Source organism: Scyliorhinus torazame, chromosome 9, assembly GCF_047496885.1.
Source record: "Scyliorhinus torazame isolate Kashiwa2021f chromosome 9, sScyTor2.1, whole genome shotgun sequence".
NCBI lineage: Eukaryota > Metazoa > Chordata > Chondrichthyes > Carcharhiniformes > Scyliorhinidae > Scyliorhinus > Scyliorhinus torazame.
The window spans coordinates 171897626-171912612 of record NC_092715.1 but is presented as its reverse complement, the minus strand read 5'-3'; the positions used below and the strand labels follow the sequence as shown (position 1 = coordinate 171912612).

General features: G+C 47.0%; 1 protein-coding gene across 14 annotated transcripts in view; it reads right to left on the bottom strand.

Moving 5' to 3' along the window:
- The window catches only part of LOC140429588 (guanine nucleotide-binding protein G(I)/G(S)/G(O) subunit gamma-7), a 508117-nt gene that overhangs the window by 284241 nt on the left and 208889 nt on the right, over window positions 1-14987 (bottom strand). Inside the window, exon 1 of one of the 14 annotated variants that reach the window (XM_072516807.1) lies at window positions 2773-2884. The exons of the other annotated variants lie outside the window; for them this stretch is intronic. The gene's annotated coding sequence lies outside the window, so the exon portion shown is untranslated. Of the gene's footprint in view, window positions 1-2772; window positions 2885-14987 lie in introns of those variants that run through there. 14 annotated transcript variants of the gene reach the window in all.

The window sequence follows — 14987 nt, the reverse complement described above, 5'->3', positions numbered from 1 at the left end:
CACATGTTGAACCTTCGGGGTTGAAGAATACCACCTGGAGCAGCAGCAAAAAATGTGTGAGGTTCTATGAGCCGATCCAGAGGTACTACTAATGTTATGTGGATGAATCTGTCTCTGTCACAAGTGCCATGATGCCTCAGGCCTCGGTGCTATTGTCTACCTCCTATCGAAGGAATTACTATTTGCTTGCAGGATCAGACATGGCAGACAACCATGTGTATATTGGCTCTCACTAAAGGACCACACACAGAGTACATCACCAGAAGCATGATGGAGAAAAGCTTCGCCTTGGCCATTCAGCACCTCACTGAAGTGCTTTCCAGCTCTTGGCTAACAGAGAGGCTTGTGTGAACTGGGAGAGGGAATGTGAAAAATAAGGACTCAGTTCAAATTACTTCCATTCCTGGCACCCCAAACACGTACCCTCCACCACCCCGTACTTCAGTCAGAATCCTACATGCTCCCTATTGTCCTGATGGCTAAGTCTGTCCCTGCAAAGTACAGGTCAGGAGTCATTGGCAGAGTCCTCAGCCTCCAAAACCTGTCGTATGTCATTCAAGCACAAGTGAGCAGGCAGAACAGGGCAGCCTATCTTTAGGTTACATTACATAGGGTAATAGGAAACACTGCTTGGGTGTTTAACGCTGTGTACCACTGTCATATTTCTGTTTAAAGTTTATGAACCATAAAGTTTATATTTCTAAGCTCCAGTGTCTCGTCCTCCCCATCTTTGCCTGCTGTCTGCCAAGTCGCTTTCTGGTTTGTGACGAATGGTAAACAATAATGAAAAATGAGGAGTGGATGTCTGCGAGAGGAACTAATTGTTGCTTGTACAATTGTTTTGTTCTAGAGGCTGTGGGGGGAGTGGGGTGCAGAGGCGGTTGCACTACCTCAGATTAGCTGAAGTTTGTGTGGAACAGTCTGGCCCGGGTCTCTCTGGCAGCTAACTCTGAAGCTGCTGATGTCCTCTCTAAACCAGGCTTCTCTTCCTCCTCATGATGCTCCTCCTTTGAAGATGGAGAGCATTCAGCACCTTCCTCTTCATGGAACTTACGTCCTCGCTGCTATGTAAGGCACAGCACACCACTATCATTATGGAAACCTTTCCTGGTGCATGCAGAAGGGCTCCCCAGATCAGTCCAGGCATCTGAATCATATCTTCAGAATCTGGATAGCTTGCTCAATTACAAATCTTGTGCTCATTTAGTTTCTATTGTACCTTGCCCCTAGATCACTCACATAGGTTGTTATCGGCCATGGCCTTAGAGGGTAGCCGTCATCTCCAATGAACTATCCGCTGATTCTACTTGGAAATGCAAATATCTGTGATAGACTTGCAGGATGGAGGCATAATTTTAGACATATGGGTATCTTGCACAGGCATGCACAATTAGCTTTCAGTGGTTGCAGACAAGCTGAATATTGACCGAGCGGAATCCCTTCCAAGTTGTAATTCCTCCTGCATGATCTGAGGGTGCTTTGATTGCCCCGGGGGGCAATCTATGACTACTTGTGTTAGTTGGAATCCAGCCAGCGCAGCAAATCTGAGGGCCCTCTTATTTTGACTTGATTCATCAATGGCAAAATGACACAAGTCTTGGACCAAGCACACATGGCATCAGTCACCTGGGATACCCTTATGGGCACAAGATTGTGAGATTCTACATTGGATCCCTGAAAGGTCATGGGGCTAAAGAAATTAAGGGCTGTTTCACATTGACGTCCATTGGCAACGCATGCCTTCCTGGTTTACTTGGAAGCAGGCCTTCTTCCAGAAGGTTGCAAATGTTGGCAATGACCAGATAGGAGAGTCTGATCCTCCTGAGGCACTGGTCTACATTCATGTCTTAAAAACTGATCCTCTGCCTGTATTCTCTTTGTTGGAGGCATCAAGAACTTGTTCATTTAGGGGAGGTGATGGCGTAGTGGCTTTGCCACTGGACTAGTAATCCAGAGAACCAGTGTAATGCTCTGGGGACCCAGGTTCGAATAGGCAGATCGTGAAATTTGAATTCAAGAAAAATCTTGAATTAAAAATCTAATGAAGATCACAAAACCATTATCGATTGTTGCAAAAACCCATCTGGATCACGAATGGGCGGCATGGTGGCAAAGTGGTTAGCACTGCTGCCTCACAGCACCAGAGACCCTGGTTCAATTCTGGCCTTGGCTGAATGGCCATGTGGATTTTGCACTTTCTCCCCTTGTCTACGTGGGTTTCCTCCGGGTTCACCGGTTTCCTCCCACAAGGCGTGCTGTTAGGTAATTTGGACATTCTAAATTCTCCCGAACAGGTGCCGGAATGTGGCACCTAGGGGCTTTTCACAGTTATTTCATTGCAGAGTTAATGTAAGCCTACTTGTGACAATAAAGATTATGATAAAAAAGATTATTATACGGTCCCAAATATGTACAGGTAAGGTGGATTGGCCATGCCAATTTGCCCCTCAGTGTTCAAAGATGTGCCGTTTAGGTGGAGTTGTGGGGGAGTGGGCCTGCGTGGGTGCTCTTTCAGAGTGTGGGTGCAGACTTGATGGGCCGAATGGTCTCCTTCTGCACTGCAGGAATTCTATGATTCTAATGTACTTTAGGGAAGGAAATCTGCCACCCTCACCTGGTTGGTCTACTCCAGACCCACAGTAATGTCACTGACTCTTAAATGCCCTCTGAAATGGCCTAGCAAGCCACTCAGTTCAAGGGGCAATTAGGGATAGGCGATACATGCTGACCAGCCAGCGACATACATCCCCTGAACAATTTTTTTTAAATTACCTTTGTCCTGTGGAGGAGCAGGTGGTTGAGGAGAAGTCAGCTGCTACTCTTCATGTTCCTCATCAGAGGTGCAATGCAGAGCTGCATAAGCTGTTCCCATGCTGATGAACTGGGGAGCGCAGAACAAAGACAAAGAAAACCACCAAAGCAGTGAAAACTTACCCTCAGAGCAAATCCTATGAGCAAAAGCCTTTTATTTAGGCAAAGAAGCTATTCTCACTATTTAAAGGCTTTCTTGCCTACCAATTGCTTAGTCCTGTCAATCCCTGCTGTCCTCTCGCCTTGTTTTATCTGGAGAGTTGAAGGAAGCCCGACAAACTTGTATGCTCAGAGCTGAAGTCAGAATTCTTGATGAAAACTGCAGTTAATGACCGTTTAACATATGTACATGCCAGACACGCCTGTCCCTCAGGAGTTTCCAGTGCACTGAACAAGGTGCTCAGGGCAAAGACAGAAGTTGGCGATTCCTTTTGGCTTCCCAACACCCTCATAGTTTCTGGTGCTTCAACCTACTGCCCTCACAAAACTCACCCATGTGAGTTTATTAAGGGCAGCACGGTAGCATTGTGGATAGCACAATTGCTTCACAGCTCCAGGGTCCCAGGTTCGATTCCGGCTTGGGTCACTGTCTGTGCGGAGTCTGCACGTCCTCCCCGTGTCTGCGTGGGTTTCCTCCGGGTGCTCCGGTTTCCTCCCACAGTCCAAAGATGTGCAGGGTAGGTGGATTGGCCATGATAAATTGCCCTTAGTGTCCAAAATTGCCCTTGGTGTTGGGTGGAGGTGTTGAGTTTGGGTGGGGTGCTCTTTCCAAGAGCCGGTGCAGACTCAGGGGGCCGAATGGCCTCCTTCTGCACTGTAAATTCAATGATAATCTATGATTAATCTAGGACAAAGGTTCGGCACAACATCGTGGGCCGAAGGGCCTGTTCTGTGCTGTATTTTCTATGTTCTATGTGCACTAGTTATAATGACCCCTATAAACTCTTGTTTTCTTTTGTTTCCTGTCCTGCTGAGTATTTATAGCATTTTCTGTTTCTGGTACACTTGCGTACAATGTTATTTTTGACTCAAAATGCCTTGAAAATACAATCATGTTGCTGAGAATAGGAAATAAAAATTTTCCATATGCTGTTGGTACTCTTCAGTGTCCTCAATGAAAATACTATAAACAGGCTTAAGGACAACCGGGAAGTAAGTACATTGTGCTGAGGAATGATTTTTACAATAAATTGAAAATCACAAGAAAACTGCTTCAAATGCCCTCTCATTAAAACAAGCAGAGGTTGACAATATTGTAGATGTTTGAATACCACCCTCTTGTGGTCAGATGCCAGAATGTTTCATCAACAGGATTTTGGTTTTCTACTTTATCTGCAATTCGGAAATCGAGATGTAAACTGTGCTCAAAAGTGAGCTAGTGTTCTGAAGCAAAGTTATGGTTCAAGTTTCTGCTCGAGTTCCACTTATACCCATTTGGATAATCACAATGTGAGATCCAGGCAATGTTTCACAATGTTACTATGCACTTTTATCCTTGCATTAAGTTTCCTTGATGCATTTAAAAACAATAACCTGGTACAGTTCTAATAGTTAAAAAGTAGTATATCAAAAGATAAGCATTTTATTAAGTGTCTAGTCCATCATGTGAGTAAGCTGATTTTTAATTCACTGAAACTTAATTTAAAAAAAACCAAGACCAATTTACAGGTTTCATTGGTATATACTAGTCGATTTGCTTTTCATAATTTTTTGATTATTTAAAAGCTTTTACAGATGCCTGTTCGTGCCTTGCACCTAAAAAACCTGATCTAAAGAACGTCCTTGGTTACAATTATTGGACACTCAGGATGGTGATTACTTCAACCCAGGGACAAAAGCCTTTCATTTATTGCAGAATCATAGAATTCACAGTGCAGAAGGAGGCCAATTGGCCAATCGATCTACACTGGCCCTTGAAAGAGCACCCTACTTAAGCTCACACCTCCACCCTCTCCCCGTAACCCAATAACATCACCTAATCTTTGGACAATAAAGGGCAATTTAGCATGGCCAATCCACCTAACCTGCACATCTTTGGACTGTGAGAAGAAACCGGAGCACCCGGAGGAAACCCACGCAGACCCTGGGAGAACGTGCAGACTGCACAAGACAGTGACCCAAGCCGGTAACCGAACCCGGGTCCCTGGTGCTGTGAAGCAACAGTGCTAACCACTGTGCTATCGTGCTGCCATGGCAAAGAATCAACTGTCATACCTCAATATTTAAAGGCTTTATTTTTTAAAAATGTGTTTTATTCCAAACATATTCAAAAATACAAAGACATAAATAATCTGGGGAACATTCTCCCCACCTCACAATTTAACAGTCTGTACAAGTCTTTCCCCTTTTTCACCCCTGCCCCCCCCCGCGCGACAAAGAATTCCTCAAACATGGTCGTGAACAGTTCCCACCGTGTCTCGGAGCATTCCGCTGAATCCTACAATTCAAACTTAAACTTCTACAACCAGAGGAAGTCGTACAGGTCCCCTAGCCAGGCCACCCCCCACCCCTCCAGTGGCGTTGTCGACCGTCATTCCAGCAAAATTCTTCGCCGGGCAACCAGAAAGGCAAAGACCATGACATTGGTGTTCCTCCCCTCCATCAGCTCTGGCATTTCTGATACCCTAAAAATCGCTACCACAGGATCCAGCCCGGCCGCTACCTCCACAATCTTTGCTAGCGTCCTGAACTCTCCCATCCAGTACCTCTCAAACTTCTCACCGCTCAAAAACATTTGCGCGTGGTTTGCTAGTCCTCGCCCACACTTCTCACATTCGTCTGCCACCCCCTGGAAGAACCCACTCATCCTCGCCCGAGTCATGTGTATACCCTGTATATTACCTTAAACTGTATCAAACACATCCTCACACATGAGGTCGAGTTCACCCTGCGCAGCACCTCACTATACACTCACCAACCTATCTCCACCTCCCAACTCCTCCTCTCATTTCTCCTCAATCCTCGTCACTTGCGCTCCCCCCCACTGCTCCCCAGCCACCCATATATGTTTGCAATCCTATCCTCCCCTTACACGTCCGGAAGCAGCAACCGTTGCAATAGAGAATACTTCGGTAGCCTGGTATTTAAAGGCTCTCTTGCCTTCTCATTGCTCAGTCCCGTTAGCCCCTGCCGTTCTCACCTTATTTTACCTGGAGAGCTGGATTAAGCCCGGCTGGGCAGGACTAGCTTTCAGCGAAATATTTCTTTGAACCACTGCACTGTATTGCAGAAATTTGATGTGCACTGGATGTAATTTGAACTTCAAATTCCTCAAGCAATTCCTCATTGCACTAGAAACAAGTGCCACTTAGTAGAAACTCTACCGCTTTATAGTTTTTGATTTCATAGGTTGTATTTACCCTGCAGCATAATATATCAGCTCATCATTCCATGCACTAGAAGTACCTTTAATTTACCTTTTACCGCTTTTAATTCTGCGAAGAGGCAAACAGATTGTGTTGGGAAGACAAATGTAGTTTTTAAAAGTTCATAAGATAGAGGAGCAGAATTAGGTCATTTGGCCCAATGGGTCTACTCCGCCATTCGATCATGGCTGATCTCATTCTGGACTTAACTTCACCGTCCGGTCTGTTTCCCATAATCCTTCAACCAATTAAAAATCTGTCTAACTCCTCCTTAAATGTACTCACTGCTCGGCATCCACCGCACTCTGGGTTGCGAACTCCACAGATTCACAACCCCTTGGGAGAAGTAGTTTCTCCTCAAGACTGTTTTAAATTTGTTACCGCTTATCCTAAGAGTATGACCTCTCATTCGAGAATGCCCCACAAGAGATGCATCCGCTCCACATCTACTTTATCAATACCTTTTATCATCTTGTATATCTCAATTTGATCTCACCTCATTCTTCTAAACTCCAGCGAATACAGGGATTTATATTTGTATTGATTATTAGAAATAAGGTATAATTTTAAGTGTGTTTAATTTAATGTTTCTGTGCCTGGAAGGATAAAACCTATAGTTAGATTCATGCTAGATAATGGTATTTTTGTTGTGTGGGTGTTGGTTTCAATTTCCAACTGTGATTCGACTGTGTTCGAGAGGTTTATGGCATGAAGAATACATAGAAACAGCAGACATTGCTTGTAAGGTAGAGAAGCTTTGAAGTTCTAATTTAGCTAATTTGATTGTAGTTGGAGATAGGTAGTGAGGGAGAAGGCAGCACTCACAGCTCTGCTAGAAGCAGTTAGTTTGGAAGGCTAGAGAGGGTACATCTCTCTCAGCTTTACTAGGAAAAATAACATACCATGGATTTATGGTTAAGAAAACAAATACAGAGATTTGAAGAGCAGTGAGTTAAGGAAACTAGGGGAATGAAGGTACGTTTTCAAGAAGTCTTAGGTTAAAGGTACTAGAACAGTGAACTGTTCAATAAAGACAGAGAGAGCTGAGAAGAAGAATGCAATGCCAGAAAGATATCTGAAGTGATGTTCAGATGATATTTTACTACAGCTGTGGAACATAAGTTAAAATAACTGTGGAAATTGGTGGCTGGATCTTAGGGTTTGTGTAAAAACAGTAAAGACAAAGGAAATCTATGAGGAGCTGGTGTAAAATCCTGAACTGGATTCGTTGTTAAAAGTGGAGCGAAAGCTTGGGTTAAGAGTAATTTGTAAAACTGGATTTTGGAATGCAAACCGCGAAGGGAAAGCATAATTATTGAGGGAAGATTTTAAAGAGTGATTTTGGTGGTGAAGTTTGGAAATTTTCACATGACAATCATAAGAGAGGATTCTGAGGAGACACCCACGAACGTTCACTCGAGGTTGAGTGGAGAGTGTGTGCTTAAAAGGGGCTTTGTGCTAATGAGACTACTGTATCTTGAGATATACTTTGTAATCCGTGTTAATCCTAAAACCTGTGTCTAATTGTTAAGGGAAGGGGGGGGGGGTGAAGAGTAAAGGGCTATTTAATCATAATTCAATTTTCCCAGGTTCAATAAATATTTAATTAGCATCCTGTGACTCTGTTTCTCCACACTTTATAAAAAAGATAAAAGTTACGGTCTTTTGAGACAAGGTTCCATTCAGGAATCTTCCCGTCTCGTTATAACATCAACTGGGATCGTGGCACTCAAAATGTTAACTGTGCTGTGGTACTGAGAACAGGCAGGTAGGCCAAAAATCAGAACTGCCAAATAAGGCCCTGGCTGAAATCGATATTGCCATATGCCAGAACACTCAAGTCAACACAGAAACTCATTATCGCTATATGGAACTTTGTGATTACCTACTTATAATAGGTATCAGGTTTACACAAAAGGCCAAAAGACCATGACAATTAATATGTAAATAATGTCCAGACAGAAGTGATCAACTGTGCAGCAAGATGAACGATAAACAAAGAGGCTATCAGACTCCATAATGGGCTAATAGCTGGTCAGACAAGAGTGTTTCAGAAGACAATGGATCTTGATTGAATCACCCTGGCTGAACAGGAGTATCCTGTTTATTCCTATTAATAGGCTTACGTCGGATGGGACAATGGAACTCAGGATAGCTGTGGGTATGTACCTAGGACTCAGTGCTAACAGAATCGATATAAAGGAAGGAACATCGGAACACATCTTCAGCGACAACCTGGGGGTCCCCCAGCCACAATCATCTCAAGAAGAAGGGGCCTTGGGTTTATGCTCAAAGAAGATATCCACATCAAGTGATCATAGCCTGGCCAGCCTCCTTCACTAACTGCGGGTCATACCTGGAGTTCAGCTGTGAGTCATGTTCTGCCTGAGTAATGTTGAAGTTTGTAAAAACCAAATGAAATAGAGTTACAATAAAAGAATCGGAGAATTGTGAATAAAATTGGGTTAACCGGCTAACCTGTGTTTGTGCTTTGTTGTCTCATAAGTAAGGGCACCTGGGTAAACATTTTAATAATAAACTGGTTGAAGTTTCGGATAATTCACCAGTATTGATGTCCCTCTGGGTAATCTTCGATAAGAAGTAACCAAAGGTTGCTCTGATGTCGAACTCGCCAGCCTTGTATTACATAGAACATACAGTGCAGAAGGAGGCCATTCGGCCCATCAAGTATGCACCAACCCACTTAAGCCCTCACTTCCACCCTATCCTCGTAACCCAATAACTCCTCCTAACTTTTTTTTGGTCACTAAGTGCAATTTAACATGGCCAATCCACCGAACTTGCACGTCTTTGAACTGTGGGAGGAAACCGGAGCACCTGGAGGAAACCCACGCAGACACGGGGAGAACATGCAGACTCCGCACAGACAGTGACCCAGCGGGGAATCGAACCTGGGACCCCGGCGCTGTGAAGCCACAGTGCTAGCCACTTGTGCTACCGTGCTGCCCACTGCAGACTCCGCACAGACAGTGACCCAGCGGGGAATCGAACCTGGGACCCCGGCGCTGTGAAGCCACAGTGCTATCCACTTGTGCTACCGTGCTGCGCTTATTCTCTGACATCCAGCCTGAGCCAGAATTAAGAGGGCAGTTGCCCAATGTGACGGATGGGATTCAAGTGGGCGAATGAGGATAAAGGCAACCAACCAGTAATTCAGCCATAAACAAGGTGTCTGTAACATGAGGTGAGCAAACAACAGAATTTGTGAAACTAGGAAAATAAAGGAGAAGGGGTAAACACTGCAAATCAGCCTTGAGGGATGCTAAACATGCCTCCTGCACATTGACGCAGAGGGACTGGGTGGGAATTTGGCAAAGGCCGGACCCGGTTACCTCCCATACTCCTTAGATTATTCCTAAAGAGTAAAAGTAGTAGAAATGACAGCGTGCACAGAGTGAGAAGAGATATTGATAAAGTATCTCACTGGGAAATGGCCCAAGTGGGACAAGTACTGCAGTAAACCAGTTTCGGGTCTTGGACCCAAGGTAGTCTATGAATAGGAAGTTTGGTACTCAGGGAGTGCATAAGCAAAGGTCTGGGACCCGAAGAAGTCTAGGAATAAGGAAAGGATATTCAAATCACCTGGTGGAAGGTGGCCAGTGACAAAAGGCACCTCAAGGGGGGATACTTTGTGTCAAAGGGGGTAGGGGAGAGATGAGTTTTACAAGAAGTCAGTGTGGGAATTTGTTCTCCAGATAGTCAGGGATTATCCTGAGAAAAAAAGACATTAGTCTTGGTTTATAAGTTTTACAAGAAGTCAGTGTGGAAATTTGTGCTCCGGATAGTCAGCGGTTATCCAGAGGAAAATAGAAAGACATGAGTCTTGGTCCATGGGTTTTACAAGAGGTTATTTAAAGAGTTTGAATTACTACATTCTGAATGCATATTTGGGAAGAAAATGGGGAAACGATTGGTTTTATTGGATATAAGGTTAAAAGATAGACTGCAGACTTTAATCAATCCATTCAGAGCTGCTGGCAGCTGAGTTGACAAAGAAAACTTGTGTTTGTTAAGTTGCTGTTTGTGTGATTTTTCCTTGTCTGTGGGTCTGTTTCTAGTGCCTGTGTCACTGAGTTAACCATCTGTGATCTGGTTTTGTTAGTTATTTCAAGTTGCTTGTTTAATGTGTGTATGTAGTTGTATTATGAATTAGGTTGAGTGGGGAGCAGGATAAACTGTGATAAAATTAGAAGAGCAGTTGTTAGAGCAATTGTTCGAGCAGGAGAGTGATGATTCTGGGCAATGGGAAAGCCCCTTATGGCTGTAGAAGAGTGTGAAACATTTTTGTCCGTCTCTAGAGGGAATATTGTTCCTGCAATCTTCATAGACAGTTTGTTTTTGGTGTCAAGTTCTGGATGAAACTAATTAGCTGATTGTTAGGAATTTAGGAAATTAACAAGGTTAACAGTGAACTTGAGATGAAAACAAAATAACAGGCAAGTAACAAGACTAACAAGCGTCTAGAGGAATAATGAGGTGTGATTTGCCCAGTAACCAGATTAGCAGACATCTAGAAACATTGAGGTGCGAATGACCATTGTTTGGTAAAATAAGTCATCTCGTTTACCAAAGATCAGTGGGACTATACAAATGCTAACTTCTAAAGGCAAAGAATTTGAGAAACTTCAGGGAATGTGGGTATATTTTGGGAACAAGAGATACCTTCTGAAAAAATGGAGTTTAGTTTGTCAGACAGCCAGATCCACAGGATGGGATAGCAAAGAGACTTAATAGTATAACTGCTAGCACCCTCAGTGGGGAAGCAAGCTAGTTCCCGATTCAACAGAGATGCCAGTTCCATCTGTGATCTGAGCCACAGACACCTGTTCCATCTAACATTTAAAGCCACAGCAGATTGCATATATTTTCCTCTAAAAGACGCAGTTTCGTACCTTCGCTGAACCAGGAGCAAAATTTTCCCAGATTTGGTCACCTAAGCAGTATTGTGTAGTAACAATTAGCTAGATTTAACCTATAGAGTTCCAAAAATTGGATGTTGCTTGGGAAAAGAGGTGCCTCAGTGCATTCAGGGAATGTGGGTATATTTTGGGAACAAGAGATACCTTCAGAAAAAATGGTGTTTAGTTTGTCATAGTATATGTCTTCTGCCGTATTTGTTTTTCTTTTCTTTTACCTTAATAAATATTATGTATTCTTTACACAACAACTGGACTGGTTCATCACTGGGCTGTACATTGTTCCTCACATTATTCCAAACAAATATACACCACTAAGAGCCAATGTTTCTGTGGTGGTATGTATTAGGGGTCATGTGGGACTGTGAAGCCGTGATGCTATTGGCTGACAGATCCCGGGTCCTGGTTGGCTGTTGACTCCTGGCTCCGCCCTGAAGGCGGAGTATAAGAACCCCGAGCTTCTCCCCGCCGCTTCATTCTGTTGCTGAACTGCTGGGGACAAGTCTCGCTTAATAAAGCCTCATCGACTTCATCACTACTCGTCTCTCTCGTAAGTCATTGTGCGCTACAATTTATTAAGCGATCTTAAAGGACAATGGAGCTCCGGATCGCCCCGGAATGCCTGCGGATCAGCCCCCACGCAGCGAACTCGGCAGCAGTATTTAAACACTGGCAAGCATGTTTTGAAGGCTACCTCCGAACGGCCCCCGGCCGGATCACAGAAGACCAGAAAATGCAGGTCCTGCATTCGAGGGTAAGCCCGGAAATTTACCCTCTCATAGAAGACGCAGAGGATTTCCCGACGGCGCTCGCATTACTGAAGAGCATTTACGTTCGCCCCGTGAACCAGGTCTACGCGCGCTACCAACTCGCAACGAGACGGCAAAGTCCCAGAGAATCGCTAGAAGAATTCTACGCTGCACTGCTAATTTTGGGACGGGGCTGCAGCTGCCCGCCGGTGAACGCGATCGAACACACGGACATGCTAATTCGCGATGCTTTTGTGGCAGGTATGAACTCTCCCCAAATCCGCCAAAGACTTTTAGAAAGAGAGTCGTTAGGACTCTCAGAGGCACGGGCCATTGCAGCTTCCCTAGATGTGGCCTCGCAAAACGGCCGCGCCTACGGCCCCAACCGCGCGGCAGCCCCTTGGGCTCTATGGACCCCTGTCGCGACAAACCCCCCCCCCCCCTCACAGGCTTGCGCGGTTAAAGCGCCAGACCATCCCGGGGGGGCCCGCTGCTATTTCTGCGGGCAAGCGAAACACCCCCGGCAGCGCTGCCCGGCCCGCGCAGCTATTTGTAAAAGCTGCGGCAAGAAGGGCCATTACGCGGCTGTGTGCCGGTCCCGGGGGGTCGCCGCAATCCCCGGAGAAGAACGAGCCCAGCATAGCCCAAACGCTCCCCAACCCCCCCAGCGCCCCATGTGCGACCTGTGGGCGCCGCCATTTTGGGTCCCGGGCACCACGAGGGGAGGATGGGCGCCGCCATCTTGTGACCCCCCAGCCACGTGCGATTCATGGGGGCGGCCATTTTGTCCAACCCCGACCACGTGCGATCCATGGGGGCGGCCATTTTGTCCACCCCCGGCCGCGTGCGATTCATGGACGCCGCCATCTTGGATGACAACAAAGGACCCCAGCATCGACGGCTCCACGGGGTCCGAAGAAGACGCCGCGACACTACGACCACGACTGGCTTCGGTGACTCTGGATCAATCACGGCCCCGGACGCTCCAGACGACGACAACAACGGTGCTGATCAACGGACACGAGACATCATGCTTGATCGACTCCGGGAGCACCGAAAGTTTCATTCACCCAGACACGGTAAGTCGCTGTTTTCTGACCATCCATCCAAGTACGCAAAAGATTTCCCTAGCTGCAGGATCCCACTCTGTAGAGATCAAAGGGTTCTGCATTGCGAACCTAACGGTGCAAGGGAGGGAGTTTAAAAACTACAGGCTCTACGTCCTTCCCCAACTCTGCACGCCCACATTACTGGGATTAGATTTCCAGTGTAACCTGCAGAGCCTAACATTTCAATTCGGCGGCCCAATACCCCCACTCACTATCTGCGGCCTCGCAACTCTCAAGGTTGAACCGCCGTCCTTGTTTGCAAACCTCACCCCGGATTGCAAGCCCGTCGCCACTAGGAGCAGACGGTACAGCGCCCAGGACCGGATATTTATTTGGTCTGAAGTCCAGCGGTTGCTGAAGGAAGGCATAATCCAGGCCAGCAATAGTCCCTGCAGAGCCCAGGTGGTAGTAGTAAAGACCGGGGAGAAGCAAAGGATGGTCATAGACTATAGCCAGACCATCAACAGGTACACACAGCTAGATGCGTACCCTCTCCCCCGCATATCCGACATGGTAAATCGGATTGCCCAGTATAAGGTTTTCTCCACCGTGGACCTCAAGTCCGCCTACCACCAGCTCCCCATCCGCCCAGGTAACCGCAAGTACACAGCCTTCGAGGCAGACGGGCGTCTATACCACTTCCTAAGGGTCCCATTTGGTGTCACGAACGGGGTCTCGGTCTTCCAACGGGAGATGGACCAAATGGTTGACCAGCACGGGTTGCAGGCCACGATCCCGTATCTCGACAACGTAACCATCTGCGGCCACGATCAGCAGGACCACGACGCCAACCTCCAAAAATCCCTCCAGACCGCTAACGCCCCGAACCTCACATACAACGAGGAAAAGTGCGTTTTTAGCACAAACCGGTTGGCCATCCTGGGATACGTAGTGCGCAATGGGATAATAGGCCCCGACCCTGAACGCATGCGCCCCCTTATGGAATTTCCCCTCCCCACTGCTCCAAAGCCCTGAAACGTTGCCTGGGGTTCTTTTCATATTACGCCCAGTGGGTCCCCCAGTATGCAGACAAGGCCCGCCCGCTAATACAGACCGCTACCTTCCCCCTGTCGACAGAGGCTCGCCAGGCCTTCAGCCGCATCAAAGCGGATATCGCAAGGGCCACGATGCGCGCCATCGACGAGTCCCTCCCCTTCCAGGTCGAGAGCGACTCATCCGACGTAGCTCTGGCGGCCACCCTTAAACCAAGCGGGCAGACCCGTGGCCTTTTTCTCCCGAACCCTCCACGCCTCAGAAATCCGCCACTCCTCAGTGGAAAAGGAAGCCCAAGCCATAGTGGAAGCTGTGCGACATTGGAGGCATTACCTGGCCGGCAGGAGATTCACTCTCCTCACCGACCAACGGTCGGTAGCCTTCATGTTCGATAATGCACAGCGGGGCAAAATTAAAAATGACAAGATCTTAAGGTGGAGGATCGAGCTCTCCACCTTCAACTACAAGATCTTGTACCGTCCCGGAAAGCTGAACGAGCCGTCCGATGCCCTATCCCGCGGCACATGTGCCAACGCACAAATAGACCGTCTCCAAGCCCTCCACGAGGACCTCTGCCACCCGGAGGTCACTCGGTTCTACCATTTCATAAAGTCCCGCAACCTCCCCTACTCTGTGGAGGAGGTCCGTACAGTCACCAGGAACTGCCACATCTGCGCGGAGTGCAAACCACACTTTTTCAGGCCGGATAGAGCGCACCTGATCAAGGCTTCCCGCCCCTTTGAACGCCTCAGTTTGGATTTCAAAGGGCCCCTCCCCTCCACCGACCGCAACGCATACTTCCTGAACGTGGTGGACGAGTACTCTTGTTTCCCCTTCACCATCCCCTGCCCCGACATGACAGCGGCCACAGTCATTAAAGCCCTTGGCCCTTGGCACATGCGCAGATCGGCCGGTGTGTTCCTGCGCATGCGCAGGGGGGTTCTTCTCCGCGCCGGCCATGGCGGAGCCCTACAGAGGCCGACGCGGAAGGAAGGAGTGCCCCTATGGCACAGGCCCGCCCAC